The sequence below is a fragment of the Dromiciops gliroides genome, chromosome 6, assembly GCF_019393635.1.
Source record: "Dromiciops gliroides isolate mDroGli1 chromosome 6, mDroGli1.pri, whole genome shotgun sequence".
Lineage (NCBI taxonomy): Eukaryota > Metazoa > Chordata > Mammalia > Microbiotheria > Microbiotheriidae > Dromiciops > Dromiciops gliroides.
The window spans coordinates 40,830,632-40,847,838 of record NC_057866.1 but is presented as its reverse complement, the minus strand read 5'-3'; positions in this window follow the sequence as shown (position 1 = coordinate 40,847,838).

Below are 17,207 nucleotides of genomic sequence, written 5' to 3'. Positions count from 1 at the left end.
TTTGTTCATTATGATAAATAACCTCCTATCAAAATATTCATTTATTGAATATATCATAACATTCTTTATGATAAATCACCTCCTATGAAATTTTCAAAGGATAGAATCATAAATCAGAAAGGGCTCAATCTCCACATTTTACACATAGGAAACTGAGGTACTCCTCTTGTGACTCTAAAGATCAGTTTAAAGACCAAGACTCTATTTTAATGATGAGGTAGCTGGACACTGGGGAAGAGAAGTGACTTAATTAAGATCACTTCTCCATTAAGTAGCAGAATTTGACCTCAAGCTCAGATCTTCTCAAATCTCTGCCAACGATTTTGGTTAGTTATGAAGACCAAATAGTTATCTATGAAGAGGCCATCATTGAAACTGTGGGAGCCTATGAGCTTACTAGGAGAGAACAACCAGACTGTAAGGTCCTTGAAGGGAAAGCTATTGCTCACCCTTCCTTATAAGCCTGACAGTGGTTTGCATGAAGTAAATAGCATTAGCCAACATTTCTATAGCTCTTCAAAATTTGCAAAGTGCTTTGCATGTAGGATCTCATTCAATCCCCGCCACCACCCTATAGCATAGGAGTTATTATCTCTATTTTACAAATGTGGAAAGAGATTGAGAGAGGTTTAAATGACTTACTCAGTATCACAGCTAGAAAGTATCTGAGGCCAGCATTACATTTGCTATCCCACCTAGATGCCTATATAAATTTGAGAAAGACAGGAGGAAAGGTGGGAGGAGAGAAGAGGAAGGAAGGAAGGAAGGAAGGAGGAAGAAAGGAAGAAAGGAAGGAAGGAAAAATACATACAAATGGATAGGGGATAGGAAAGAGGAGAGGAATGGAAGGAAGGGGCCAAGTGAATAAATCTGTTGAAAGATTTCAGGAACCAGAATACAAAAAAAGCAAAGAAGCAAGCAAGAAAATAACTCAGGGTGTTAGGCAGCTACAGGGGAGTAATTACCCTCTCTGTAATTAGTATGTACCCTGAGATTTCCCACATTGTAGTAAAATAAATTTTGCAGTCTGCATGGATAGTTGGAAGTGTGATGATTTGGATGATAGATGTGTACCAAGGATTTGGAGTGTGTTTCAGTCTCAAGATTGTCATCCATCTAAAGCATGGAGGATCCTTTTCATCTCCTCAACTAGTGATCACAGAACCATGAAGAATACGGTAATCATCCCATTTGAGGATATCTTGGGTAGTTTATTATTGACCTATGACACGAATTTGACAATTCATTTTATGTCTTAACCACTTACATCTAGGACTGATATCTCATGGGTACAAAGCAATGAAAACCAAGAGATCTAGTGATAAGACATGGCTACAAATCCTACCTTTGTCTTTCCCTACCTATATGGCCTTGGTAATAGAGTTACTTAATCTCTCTGAGTCTTAGATTCTTCATTTGTAAGATGAACATTCTACATGTTCTACAGATTCTTCATATATAAGATCTTTAAGATGATTGGATGACTTCTGTTGCCCACTTCTTGTTCCAAATCTATGATCCTATGAATCAAGCTTGGCTATGAACCACTCTTTTACCTTGGGCAGAAATTTCCCAGAGCTCTATGGCCTCTCTCCCATCCTTCCCTTTTTTCTCTACTCACACCTACTATACTAATTTGGTCCCTTATCAGCTCTATCCTGGATTATTGTAGTACCTTCCTCCTTGGTCTCACTGCCTCAAATCTCTCCCCTTATCTAATATATCCTCCACAAAGTTGCCTAAGTATTTTTTTTTCTAAATTGTAGTTCTGACCAAATCACTCTCCTATTCACTTTGCATCAGTAGTTTCCTATCACCTTTAGGAACAAATACAGAATCCTCTGCTTGGCATTTAAAAAACTTCATAATATAGCTCTAACTAAACCTTCTGGCCATTTTATACATATCTCCCCTTCAAGCACTTGATGGCCCATCCAATCTGGCCTTTTTTCTCTTCCACATAAATGACAATCTATCTCTTATCTTTGTGCCTTTGTATTGATCATGTTCCCTGCCTAGAATGCATTCCCACCTTCAATTCTCTCTTAGAATCCTTTATTTCCTCCAAGACTCAGTTCAGGCACCATATTCACCACAAAGCTTTCATGACACTTCCCCAGGTGCTGTTTGCCCTCCCGTCCTAATTACCTTATGTCTATTTTATATGTGTATTTCATATACCTACATATTTGCATATTATCTTCCCCATAGTACTTAAGCTCTTTAAAGCCAGGCACTCTTTCAATTTTATTTTTGTATTCTCAATGCCTGATACATAGTTGGTATTTATTTATTGATTGATTGAGACTTCTGCCCCCCATCTCTACCATACTGAAAGGTTTGGAGTAGGTGATCTCAACCATCCTTTCCAGCTCAGGAACTCTGTGATTTTTGTCTCTTGATTCTTATACAGCTTTCCAGCTCCCCTGGAAAACTCCTATCCATCAATCACCTCTTCCAACCCTCCTCGCCCCCCCAAGAATTAAGTGCATGAGATATTAAAGAATAATGTGCTGTTTCACCTAAGCAGGCCCCCTTCTGACTCATCGGTACCTTTAAAAGAGCATCAGCACTGAGGGAGTACATGAGCTCAACTTTATTAGCTCTCCAACTCTTGAAAAAGTAATGACCTGTCAATGTGGTCCCTCTGAAGAGAGAGTAAAGGTACCTATTCCACCAACTTAAAAAAGGGAGCAATGGGACTATCAGAAGCACTTGGCATATAAAGACTCATGACATTGCCTCAGCTGAAAAGATAGAGAAATGAGCTAAATACTTCTCTCTCAGGTGAGAGGCTCAGGAGTGCTTACCATTTTTGAACCTACAAGAGCAAAAGCAGCCTCTCATCACCCCCATCTTATTGTACTATTATGTAATGTTCCGTGACTTAGCAATGTGGCATGTCTCACTGAAAAGATTATATTCTCATTACAAATGTAAACTGATACATATATATATGTATATGTGTATATATATGAGTGTATATATATATATATATATATATATATATATATATATATATATATATATATATATACACACATCTCCAAAAGCCATTGTGGATTATTTTCAGTCTTCCTCATGGAAATGATGCCATGAATAGCCCAATTAACAGAATAGCAAAAAGGACCAAGAACCATCCCACCCACATTCTTTCTCTCAAAGGACAGACATTGGTTGCTTTTATAAGCCAAGGAGTCATGGAGGGGGTCCCAAGGGAAAGAGGGAGGTAATTCATCTTTAGAAGATTGGTGTTACACTTACTAGTTGTGTGACCTGTGCAAGTCACTTAACCCTCATTGCCCTGACCCAAAACAAAAAAAAAAGAAGATTGGTGTTGACCAACAAATTTGTACTTCAAATAGTTTTCAAGGGAGTCCCTCCTAATTCTCCTCTATTCTTTGAAAATTTTGCTTCTGAGATTCTGAAGGGTTACCTATAAATACACTTTCTTTCCATTTAAATTCGTACTATTGCTGTCAAAAGGGAAAGCACATATCTTGACTCCTATAAATAAATTGGCATTTCTGAGATGTGTGACCCACGATTTGCACTGACTGCTACAAAATATGCTTTACTTGCCTAGGAAATCAGGAACATATACATGTGTTTTGTTTGTTTTAATTTTTTTAATCAAAGCCCCATACACACATAATATTAGGGGCAGAGAAAATGGCAAGAATCTAAAGGGTGTGGAGACTTTCATTTGGGGCCTGAATATCTCCAATGATGAAATACCCACTAAATGACATAATGGGTTTATGGCTCTGGTGAAGACTTTCAGGTTTAGCCTTCTGTGTTTTAGTGGTTCTAAGATGAGCAAATAATCTATGTAACTCACCATCAGTATAAGATCAGTTTTTGCCAGTAGTCATTAATGAATGACCTTTCTTCATCATTCCCCTTTGACAAGTATGTGCATTTTTCTCAAATGGATAGAGAGGGTCAGTTGTTGTTCTTATTGATCTTCCATTGTCTTAGAGGACCAATGACATTATGAGGTAATGTACTGATTTGTGAGTGAATTGGATTTAAGTGAGGCAGAGTTTGACAAAGTCATCAGTCTCATTCTTTCTCCCAGAGTCATCAAAGTCAAGTGGCAAGGCAAAAGTCAGGATGACTGGTGATGGCTCAGGATTCAGTGAATGACTTGGCATCTTTGACATCTGACCAAGCACTCAGTATGCCACAGTGCCTGCTTCAGCCACTTTCATGGTCATTGGAACAAGTTTTCTCATCTGCCCATTCTGCCAGGGGAAGTCTTCACATGTTTGGGGTAGACATCCTCCTAACTCACCAATCGTTTTGAGGCCTGTCAGTTACCCTCAACCTGGGTTAGGCCATCTGCTGAGATGGTTTTGCTGGGTATGACCACTGTGCATGCTACATCTTCTTGGAGCCATAGGTGAGAATTGGGTGAAAGGTAGACATCAAAGTTGGAAGAGCAGCCCTAAATGGGGCTTGGAAAGCCCCCACAACAGAGGTGCTAGTTTTTTTATTTCAACAGTAGAAATCTCAGAAAAAAAAACTCTAAGTGAAGGTAGCTGGACCATTGTTGGATTAAACTTTTGAATTCAACATCAGAAAATGGCAAAAAAAAAATTGACTTTGGTATCATGACTAGCTCATTCAGTAAAATTCCTGGTTATGCTAGAAATCAGGAATTGTTGAGTATTGTCTTCAGTTCTGTGTGTCACATTTTAGGAAGGACATTAATAAGCTAGAGAAACTCCAGTGAAAATCAACCAAGATAGTGAAGGACCTCAAGTTCATAACATGAAAATGGATAAAAGGAACTGGAAATGACTATTCTGGAAAGGAGATGACTAGTTGCCCTTAAGTATCTGCAGGGGTTGTTCTATAGAAGAGATATTATACTTGATTTCTTTGATGCCAGGAAGCAGAACTAAAAGAAAAGGATAGAAGGTCTTCAGAGTCAAATTAATTTTTGATATCAGGAAAAACCTTCCTAATAATTTAAACTATCTGAAAGCAAAATGGGTTGTCTCAAGATAGAGTGGGTTCCCCTTTACTGATGGTCTTCAATCTGGATAACTATCAGCATTTTGTAGTGAATCTGTTCCAGGTATGGCTTGATCCACATGACCACTAGTTGGAAGGCACCACTAAAATCCTTTACAACTCTGAAGTGTATGAGTCATGGGGGCAGCTAGGTGGCACAGTGGATAGAGCACTGGCCCTGGAGTCAGGAAGACCTGAGTTCAAATCCAACTTAACACTTACTAGCTATGTGACCCTGGGCAAGTCACTTAACCCCAATTGCCTAGCCAAAAAAAAGAGGCACTTGAAGTGTATGAGTCTATTGTAAAATATTAGATCATAGTTTAAAACTTTAAATGTCAGAATTATAACCTTAGCATCCTAAAAACTTGGAGAGATTGAGTCCAAATTCTCACCAATGAAGGAGTTCCTTTTTCAAAATGCCAGACATGGCCAGCCTTTCCTTGAATACCTCCAGTGGCAGGGCAGTCAAGATTTCATATGCATATTCATTGTTGGACATCTCTAATGGATTGAAAGAACTTCCTGATGGCTGGCCCAAATATGCTTCCTTATAACTTTGACCTGTTGGTCTTAGTTCTACCTTCTAGAACATTTCAACAAAATGTCTATCTTTTTCAATATGTCAACCATTTATGTATTTAAAGACAAAGATGATGCACACTGAATATCAGTGATTAGAAGAGACCTCAAAAGATATTTCATCCAGCCCATACCTGAACAAGAATGCCCTCTCCAATGTCCTTGATAAATGGCTACCTAGCTTTTGCTTGAAGACTTCCCCTGAAGGAGATCCAATCCAACACAGTCCATTCCACTTTTGGACAACTGTACTTGTTAGCAAGTTTTTCCTTGCATCAAACTGAAATTTAACTATTGGCAACTCCCATTCATGACACCAATGTTCTGCCCTGTAGGGCCAGGCAGAACAAATTTATTCCATCTTCTAACCTAACAGCCTTTTAAAATACTTAAAGACAATCATTATGTTCCCCACACTGTCTTCATCTTTTCAAGATAAATATTCCCAGTTCCTGTACCCATCACTTTTATGACATGATTTTCAGGCCCTTTGCCACCCAGATTGCCTTCCTCTGCCTGTTTACTAGTTCATCATTGTCTCTTCTAAAAGTGAGATGCTTAGGACTGAACACAATACTCCAAATGGAGTCTGATCATCAGAATACAATGAGAAAATTACTTCCCATGATTCAGATCAAGGATATACCTTTTCTTATAATACATTTTAAAATTCCTCTAAATATAATGACACCATTCCCCTGTCTGGTTGGGTTACAATTTCTGGAGCTTTGTCTGGGGACTTCCTTTAACAGTTCTTTAGAAATATATTCTAGTTTCTTTGGAATATGCCTATATTAAAGGAATGTGTTCTCCCATCATGAATATCCTTTATTTGTCTTTCACTCCCAGAATCCTTTCTTATTACTAGGTATGTAAACTTGGGCAAGTCATCTAACCCCTTTGAAACTTGGCATTTTTTCAATATGCAAAATAAATGTACAATACAAATGTTTGCACTATTTCCCTCATGGAGGGGGGAGCACCAGGTTTGGGGTGATTTGGAAGCTCAGCTGTCTCTAAGGGAATCACAGAGCCCATCAAAAGAAGTGGGGAAAGATGCCACCTACACCAGTCAAAACCTTCAGACCCAAGCAAGACTTTGAATCTTAGGGTTAAAGGAAAAGAAGTGAGCAATTTCATGGACATTGGTTTCAGCACTGCTGGAAGTATCATGGACAGTGTGGGGTTTTACCACATCTGGACAAAACTTTCCTGGGAGGCAGTAAGATCTGAATTCAAGTCATGTCTCTGTGTGAAGCTGGGCAAGTCATTCAAATTCTCAGTACACTAAGCAAATTAGTGCCCAAGGCACATTTCTAAGAATATAAGTTACCAAATAGTTGCCAGTTGAATGATGGAGGGAGTTTCCTCATTTCAAGGTCCCTACACAGATGAAATAAGTCCAGAAAAATGAAGTATTTAGACACCATAGGGATAACTGTTCTGCCTTTTACTCTTTAACCACTTGGGTATTATAGAATAAGAATAGCTAACATTTATATAGCACCTAAATGTGCCAGACACCATGATAAACACTTTACAAATATTATCTCGCTTGATTTTTACAACAACCCTGCAAGGTGGGTTCTATTATTACTCCCATTTTATAGATGAGAAAACTGAGGTGAAGTGACACCCAAGGTCACACAGCTAATTAGTGTCTGAGGCCAGATTTGAACTTATATCTTCCTGAATCCAGATGTGGCTATCTACTGCACCACCTAGCTGCCCTAAAGAATAGACAGAAAAGCAGGAAGTTCCTACAAAATGTTCCCTTTCAGATAGGATCAAGTCTAACTTGTTTTATTGACATTCCTAATATGGCTCAATCTTAACTCCAACTACTCCCCCTTGTAGTTCTGCCACTCGAGCCCAAAAGGTCTACCCACTGTTAACCCAACATACTAATAGCATGTTGTGGCTTCACTCAATCATTCCACCCGTGTCCCCCTCAACAAATGCACCATAAGGTTCTCTCTTCTCCTTGCCTGTCTAGAAGTAACTTATTCACCAATACCCAGTTTATGTTTACTCTTTAACAAAACTTTCCCTGGTTATTCCAGTCTACACTGTTCTCAGCTTTCTCTGGACTTCTTCTGGATTCACAGTATCATTGAGTTGGGACATCTCCATCCTGTCCAACATCCCCAAGAAGAGGGGATCTTGCCTGTCCTTGAAGACCTCTAATAGGTGTAAGGATGACCTCCTTTCTAAGGCAAGCCAGACCACTTTGAAATTGGTCTCTTTTTGATGTTTTTCCATCCCTGAACCATAAATTCATGCCTTAAGTCCCTCCCCATTCTGAGTATTCCTGCCTTCAGCTACCAAAGTAATTTTCCTGAAGTGCAAGTCTGACCATGTCACCCCAACATACACATACTCACACCCACTCAATAGACTCTATTGGCTCCCTTTCACTTCCAGGATGAAATATAAAGTTCTTTCATATTTAAAACCCTTAACAACATGGCCCCTTCCAACTTTTCCATTCATCTTCCTCTTTACTGCCCTTCGCAAACTATGATTCAGCCATACTGGTCTTCTTATTGTTCCTCACATACCACCCTCCATATAGTGACTGTGTCTCATACCTATAACTCATTGCTCCCCTCACTTCTGCCTCTGCTTCTCTGGAATCCTTCAGGACTCAGATTAAACATCAACTTTTGAAGGAGGATTCCCCCCCACACCTTCATCCCTAGATGATGGTACCTTCCTCTCTAAAGGTACCTTCCATGTACTTTGCATATATCTGGTATTTACTTATGTATGTGTTATTGTTTAGTAATTTTTAAGTCGTGTCTGACTTTGTTACCCTATCTGGGGTTTTCTTTGCAAAGACACTGGAATAGTTTACCATATCCTTCTCCAGCTTATTTTAGAGATAGGGGTACTGAGGTGGACACAGTAAAGTGATTTTCCCAGGATCACACAGCTAGTAAGTGTCTAAGGCTGGATTTGAACTCAGGTCTTCCTTACTCCAGGCTCAGCACTATTTCTGCTATGCCACCTATGTGTATATCTTGTACATATTATCTTTCTTATTAGAATGTAAGTTCCTTAAGGTCACGGAGTGATCCCAGAACTCTCTCCCTGAAATGTTTTACACTGTCTGGTAATGATTATTTACTTTCATAAGTTCTTCTCTAAATATTTTATATGTATATGGCTTGTTTCCCCATTGGGTCATACATTTAGAGCTAGATTAGACCTTAGAAAACACCTGGCCCAACTTCTTCATTTTATTTAAGAGGAAACAATACAAGAGGTTATTTGTCTGAAGTCACATAAGTAACAATAACAGATTCCCTTTAAAAAGGAGATTGGGGAATATAAAGGGTAATATCAAATTAGGAGAGGAAGGAATAATTTATCAGTCATATCTATAGAGAAGAGAAGAATTTACAATCAAACAAGAGATAGGAATTACTATGAAATACAAAATGAATAATTTTGATTACATTAAATGAAAAAGGTTTTGTGCAAACAAAACCAACACAATGAAGATTAGAAGGAAAGTAGAAAGACGAGGAAAAATTTACAGCAAGTGTTTCTTATAAAGGCCTCATTTCTCATAGAGAACTGAGTCAAATTGATAAGAAAGCAAGTAATTTTCCAACTGATAAATGGTCAATGATCTAGCAAAACTATGATTAGGTCTGTATCCCAAAGACAGAAAAGGGGAAAGGACCTACATGTACAATATCATTTACTGCAGCTCTTTTTTGGTGGCAAAGAATTGGAAATTAAGGGAATGCCCATCAATTGGGAAATTACCTGAACAAGTTGTGGTATATGAATGTAATAGAATATTATCATGCTATAGGAAATGGTGAACAAGTGGATTTAAGAAAAACCTAGAAAGACTTACATGAATTAATGCTGAGTGAATTGAGCAAAACCAAGAGAATATTGTATACAGTAACAGCAATATTGTGTGATGATCAACTATGATAGACTTAGCTCCTCTCAGCAATACAAGAAAATTCCAAAGGACTCATAATGGAATATGCTATCCAAATCCAGAAAAAGAACTATGGAGTCTGAATGCATATAGAATTGTACTATTTTCACTTTTTTGTTTTGCATGGCTTTTCCCTGTTAATGTGGAAATATGTTTACATGATTGCACATGTGTAATCTGTGTCAGAATGCTTTCTGTCTTGGGGAGGGGGAGAGGGGAGAGGGGAGAAAAAATTGAAATTCAAAATTTAATAAAAATTGAATGTTGAAAACTATCTTTACATGTAATTGGAAAAAATAAAATACTATTGAGAGATAGACAGACAGACAGGTGAACACTGGGGAGCTGGCCTTTCAGAAATATGGGCTTGGGTACTTAATAAGAACTTGGCAGCATCTACTATATCCTTCAGGGATCCAGATGCAACAAGGAGCCATGGGGCTCCAGGTGTGACAGCAGAGACAATGACCAACTGTTGATGAGTTTGGGAGCTGGGCTGGAGGCCTTAGGTGTGTGAAGGTAGAGAAGTATCACTATTCAAGTCATGGAGGAATTCTCAAAGAGGATTTCCTATATGACAGTGGCCAAGTCACTTGACACATAGCTAGTAGGTGACAGAGCCTGGACTCAAGGCTAGGTTCCTTCACTCTTAACCCAGGGCTCTTTTCCCCATTTTGGTCCCCTGGCTTTCACATTGACTACAATGCTTTGCTTCCTCTTCATAACTGTGACCTACTTGAAATACCAAACTTTTATCATCACAGCTGAACTCAGTCTAATTTGGTAGTAATTAAATATTGTTCTTACTGTTCACTTCAGGTTTTTTTTTTTCCCCTTTCAAATGCTTTCCTAAACTAAAGGGTTAGACACAGGCTCAGGAATCCTTACTTCGCTGACCAACCTGATTTGCATTTTATGAAACCAAGAAAATGTTTGGGTCAATCAATCTTGAGACACTTCCCAGCATTTGGCCAAGTGAGCCATAACCTCTGCTTGCCAGGGAAAACATAGAAGGCCTCATTTCTGGGAACCGGATAGGTCTAATTTCAGATACCATCTCGGCTGCTAGCCATGGGGGTCACAGAAAAGGAAAACATTAGCAAACTTCAAGGAAGTTTTTATGTTTACCAAAGTAAAGAGGCCCCGGGTTTTAAGTCATCAACCTCACTCTAACCACTGGTATCCATTTGGATTTTTAAATGAAGTTATGCATTTACCAGGACTATTTACTTTGCATTCATTTGGAAGGTAAGTTCAGGATTTTGCAGCAGTTACAGAAATAGATGTTAAGTGTTGGCTAGACACCACCCTGAAATTAGAAAGCCAGTCTGGCCAGAGCCCATTTTCATCCTGCTCTTCTTGGGCTAAGTGGAGAATTTAACAATTCAAAAAATATATATTAAGTACCTACTGTGTATAAAGTCATGTAGTCAGGACTGGAAGAGACACAAATTGTATAACGTAAATTGAAATAATTTACAGTCTCATACAGGAATACAGCACAGAGGAGAATGACTATAACACAAAGTAATATGTGATCTGATCATTATAGCCATACAAAACAAAATATTTTGCGAAGACTCAAGTTGAAATAATTGTTACCTGTCGAGGATAAAGGAAAGTTTCATAAGGCCATCAAAACAATAACAATAGCTAGCACTTATATAGCACTTTAAGGTTGGCAAAGGATTTTGCAAATATTATTTCATTTTATCCTCACAACAACACTGGGAAGTAGGTGCTATTATTATCCCCATTTTACAGGTGAAGAAACTGAGATAGTGTTTAAGTGTCTTGCCCAGAGTGACATAGGCAGGATTTAAACTCAGAACTTCTCAACTCCAAATTCAATGCACTATACAATGCAAGACCTCAGAGGTCATTTAGTTCAACCCTGTCATTTTACAGCTGGAGAAACTGAGGTCCAAGCATATTGAAAGATTGCTTCAGGATACACTGAATGAAGTGGGATTTGAACCCGGATCCGGTGACTTTTCAATTCACTCTACTTGCTGGAGGAGGTGGCATGGAAAAGTTAGGTAGAAATTCAGAAGGTCAAGAAAGAGAGCCAGAGTGTTTGGGGCACATTACAATAGTGCGGAGCTGAGACATACAACCATATGCAGGGTCAAGTTTGTCCAAAAGCTAGAGGGAAGTAAAACAAAATGGCAAAACTAGAAAGGTTTGGTGCAGTGAAACAAGGTACATGCTTAAATACCAGGATAAAGAATGTTAACTTTACAGGACATCTAGGTAGCACAGTAGTAGAGCCCTGAAATTGGAGTCAAGAAATCCTGACACTTACTAGGTAGTTGAGCCAGGGGGGAAGTCCCTTCACCTCTCTTTGCCCCATTTCCTCATCTGTAAAATGGGAGCAATAGCACCTGCCTTCCATGGTTATTGCGAGGATCAAAAGAGTTAATAATTGTAAAGAACTTAACACAGAGCCTGGCATACAGTAGGTGATATATAAATGCTTATTCCCCTCCCCCTTTACTAAATAGCCAACAGCCACTAAAAGACTCTGAGCCTTTTGAGTGACATACATATCTGGCCGTTCTTCTCTATACTTAAAAAAGCTTTCTATCTTCCATCTCTGCCTGTTAAAATATTCCCCAATCTTCAAAACCCAATTAAAATGCTTTCTCCCGGGGGGGGGGGGGGGGCAGCTAGGTGACACAGTAGATAAAGCCCTGGCCCTGGATTCAGGAGGACCTGAGTTCAAATCCGGTCTCAGACACTTGACACTTACTAGCTGTGTGACCCTGGGGAAGTTACTTAACCCCCATTGACCCACAATAAAGAAAAAAAGAAGAACAAAAACAAAACAAAATGCTTTGTCCTTCATTAAGCTTCTATGATCACCTTCTTTACACTACACCAAGATACCTGCCAAAACCAAAATGATCTTCCCCCACCTTTGGACCATATAAAGACTTTTGTTTACACATTTCATGTTAACTGTGTGTTTTACTTAATCTGTGATTTCATTGGTGTAGGGAATTGTGTATCATGAATCACCCTCTACCGATGCATATTGGTACCTGTCAGTCTTGCTGAGGGTAATGCAGTCTGAATGTGTCAGACGTATGACTTCAACTCAAGTTTAATTGTTTAATTGGACTTGAATTCTCTATTGTGGGAATTTTCAAAATTGTCCAATCTGAAAAAACACACACTCACACACACAAAAAAAAACACTGAGTCAAAGCTCTGAGTCAATGGTCCCCTCTAATGAAGTGTGCCTCAAATCTTCCTCACAATCTGAGATGCCCCTTTTCTCCAGGGCCTTAGTTTTATAGCGATTGATATCTGGACAATACAGGTGGAGCAGACCAAAAATATAGAATCTCATTCATTGATAGACCTTGCCCTTGACCCATTAGGAGGGTCTACACAAAATACAGAATCCCACTGGTTTACAAACCAGCTAGTGAGCACACCTTAATTGACCTATCTTGACCTTTGAGGAGGTCCCACTAAGCTGATGAGCATGCCCTAAGCTGGTAGAAAGGCAGACCCCAGGCCGGCAACCAGGGTCACTCGTTGGCCATGTGCTCATGTTCATGTTAGGCAATAGAGGGATGACAAGGAATGGAGGGGCATCAAAATTAGCTGAGGGACTTTCCATGTAATTAAGTCACCTCTGTCACGCTGGGTTTGGTCACCATAACAAGGAAAAACAAGGGTGGAGGGCCTCTAGTTAGCTTCCTATAATTAAACAAGTGAATTTACAAACTGCAATTCACAGTTCTGAGGTCTATTATCAGAACTTATAATCACCACCCCTAAGGAATCATATCAAACTGATTAATACCAATTGGAATAAAATGGAAGTCCAATAAATTAGGGGTCCAATTAACCATCTATCACACTATCCACCATACCACATGACCCTCATGTCATTGTCCTTATTTATTGTGTATCTTAGGTATTTGTGTACTAGACTGAGTTCTATAGGGGCAGGAATTGTTTCATTTATCCTTATATATTCCCTAGCATTTAACATAATATTTTATATGTTGGTTGGCCCCTTCAAGGAAGCACTCACTGAAGTCAATTGATCTTCTCCACAAAAGAAGCTAATGAGACCATCCTGAAATAATTCCTAAGGGTTCTTATAGATGACCTGTATTCTTTATGAGGTCCTAGTAGATAATAGCAACCAAAGGCTTACTATTCCTCAAGAAATATCACCCCTACAATTCCTGACTTACCCAGAGTCACACAGTGAGTGTCTGAGATCAATTTTCTTTCTTTCTTTCTTTCTTTCTCTCTTTCTTTCTCTCTTTCTCTCTCTCTCTTTCCTTCTTTCCTTCTTTCCTTCTTTCCTTCTTTCCTTCTTTCCTTCTTTCCTTCTTTCCTTCTTTCCTTCTTTCTTTCTTTCCTTCTTTCCTTCTTTCCTTCTTTCTTTCTTTCTTGTGGGGCAATGAGGGTTAAGTGACTTGTCCAAGGTCACACAGCTAGGAAGTGTCAAGTGTCTGAGGCTGGATTTGAACTCAGGTCCTCCTGAATCCAGGGCTGGTGCTCTATCTACTACACCACCTAGCTGCCCACCCCTCCAATTCCCACCCATCCCCCCAAAGCTTAAATGAAACATGATCTTTGTAGCATCCAACAGTATGCCTTGCTTTATCTTCAGTGACTAAAAGACTCTCCAACAGAGGTTACATGGTATCATGAAACTACAACACAGATCATTTGGATCCTCTGGGGACTACCTTTATGAACTAAAGAAATCAATAGTCTGAGTCTATATTTCATATGGTCATAATCAGAAATCTGGGCACCTTAGAGACCCTTCATTTAGTCTGACAGATGAGGAAATTGAGGCACAAAGAAGTTAAGGGACTTTCCCAGGGTCACAAAAATTGTATAAGAGGCTGGATTTGAACCCTCATCTCCCTGACACCAACCTTAGTTCTCTATCCCCTAGACCAGAGATGCCAAACACATGCCTTGCCCAGCCATGCCTCAAAGTATAGTTGAACCAGATTAAAATGTAATTAGAAAACATTTAACAAAATAACTAAAAATATAATAGAACATAGATAATGTTAATATGTTGTTTTCTAACTCAATATGAATCCTACTTGGATGCTTATCAGTGATTTAGTAGTCCCTGTTTCTATTTAAGTTTGACACCACTGACCTAGAAAACATCACCTCCCAGGAAGAAGCACAAGCCAGAATAGAATCAAATAAATGCATAATTGTGCAGGTCAGTCTATACGTGCTAAAGGCACATCTATACTTACTCCCAAGGATCTAAGTTCTGTAATTTCCTCAGCGTGCAGTCCCTTCACCAATACAAGTCCTCTATAACTTAGGTTTTGAGAGTAGTTTTGCCTGAAAAATGTATTATCCTCTAGCCAATGTGGTAAGCCTCTCAGAATAATGCTAAAATGGTGATTAGATAATATACCAATAGTCCATCACTGGGTCCATTTCCCAGTTAGGGAAAAGCTGTCAGAATTTTTACTAGATCAGCATCTCCTTCAAAAATTTAAACTTGTGTGAAAAGGTATTAGCAAAGAACAATAGTGGCAGACTTCATCTGTAAAATGGGAATAACAGCATGAACCCTCTCTACTTAGAGTTGTTATAAGGTATGAGTCAGATAGTATATAGGAAATATATAGTACATATACATGGATTGGTGGAAGAAAGGAAAGAAGGAAGGAAGGAGGGAGGAAGAAAGGAGAGAGGGAGAAAGGAAAAAGAAGGAAGGAAGGAAGGAAAGAAGGAGGGAGAGAGGGAGAAGGGAGGGAGGGAGGAAGAAAGGAAAAGAAGAAGGAAGGGAGGGAGGAAGGGAGGGAGGAAGGAAGGAGAAGAAAGAAGGAAGGAAGAAAAAGAAAAAAGTAAGGAAGGGAGGGAGGGAAGGGGGAAGAAGGAAGGAAGGAAAGGAGGAAGGGAGGGAGGAAAAGAAGAAGGAAGGAAGGAAAAGAAAGAAGGAAGGAAGAAAGGAAATATGTGGCCTTTCTCCAAAGGTGGAACAAACTTGGGACTTCAGAGTTAGAAGAATAAAGTTCAAATCCTGTGTCTGCTACTCATTACCTATGTTTTTTGTTGTTGTTTTTTTTTTTTTTTTTTTTTGCGGGGCAATGGGGGTTAAGTGACTTGCCCAGGGTCACACAGCTAGTGAGTGTCAAGTATCTGAGACTGGATTTGAACTCAGGTACTCAGGAATCCAGGGCCAGTGCTTTATCCACTGTGCCACCTAGCCACCCCCACTACCTATGTATTTTTGTTCTGACATTTCAATCATGTTAGACTCTGTGACCCATTTGGGATTTTATTAGCAAAGAGACTAGAGTGGTTTGCCATTTCCTTCTCCTGCTCATTTTACAGATAAGGAAACTGAGGCAAACAGGGTTGTGACTTGCCAGTGTCACACAGCTAGTAAATGTCTGAGGATGGATTTGAATTCACAAAGATAAATTTTCCTGACTCCAGGTGCAGCGCTCTATCCACTACACCACTTAGCTGCTTATGTAACTTTAACCTTGTTCCTTCCAGCTCCCTGGGTCTCAGTTTTATCATTTGTAAAATGAAGGGATTGGACCAAATAACCTCTAAATTCTCTTCTCACTCTAAAACCTTATGGAATTATGATCCCGTAAAACTGAAGGTAAGATTGACTTCCACCATATTTGGTACTACCATCTAGGGTGATAGGAAATGATCATACAAAGTGACTTCCCTTTCCTGGATCTTAGGACTTTGAAATCTGCTTAGTAAGTTGCTTTATAGACAATTGTGAGAAGTGATTTGAATCATTGTTACTTCTCAGCTAGGATCTGGGCAGTTTGTTTGGCCACCTCTATAATGGGGCTCTGTGACTTAAAGATGCTGGAAGGAAAAGGCCAAGTAGAAATGTTCAGAGACACCATTCCTCTTACTTGATTGGGTATTTTGGGGCTGTTTTATTACCCCTTTTGCAAAGCTTTGCTAGAGATCAGAGGAAGCCCACACCATGGTATTCCTGTAATTAAAAGTCTGGCTTGATAATGACAGGAACATGGTATTCATCACCTTTTCTGAACAGATGTTTGTTTGTTTGAATTCCAACTGATTTCTTCCTTTTTTCCAGGCTCCCATCAGTGCTGTCAGGGCCCCTCAGGTTACCCACCCATGGTCACATGGGAGAAGCTCCAGTTCAAAAGACGCCTGTAAGCTTTGTTCCTTCCCAGAGGAGAACAGAAATAGAAACATTCTGGGCCGGATTCTGGCCTCCAATAGGTGTGTGATACTCTTTGAGTTCCACACATAACAGAGGGTAAAACTGTGCTGAGCATGTAGAGAAGAATATGTTCTTCTCTATGGGGATGTATTTGTGTAAGGCAAGGATGCAGGGACATACCACTGCTGAACTGTCTGGCTATCAATAACACAAAGCATTAACTCAAAAAAATTTTTAAAGGTGCTCTTTTCCTTGAGCAGAAAAATTGAGAGCCTGGAAATTCACATTTTCTCTACATTATCAATAGAAAGTAAGGAAGCATGTCTCATGGTAGCATGTAGGAGAAACAGAAGATATAGTCCATAAATAGTATCTAGCTACCATTTGTATAACTCTTTAATAATTGCCCAGTTCTTTCCATATGTTATTTCTTTTTTTCTTTTTCTTTCCTTTTTT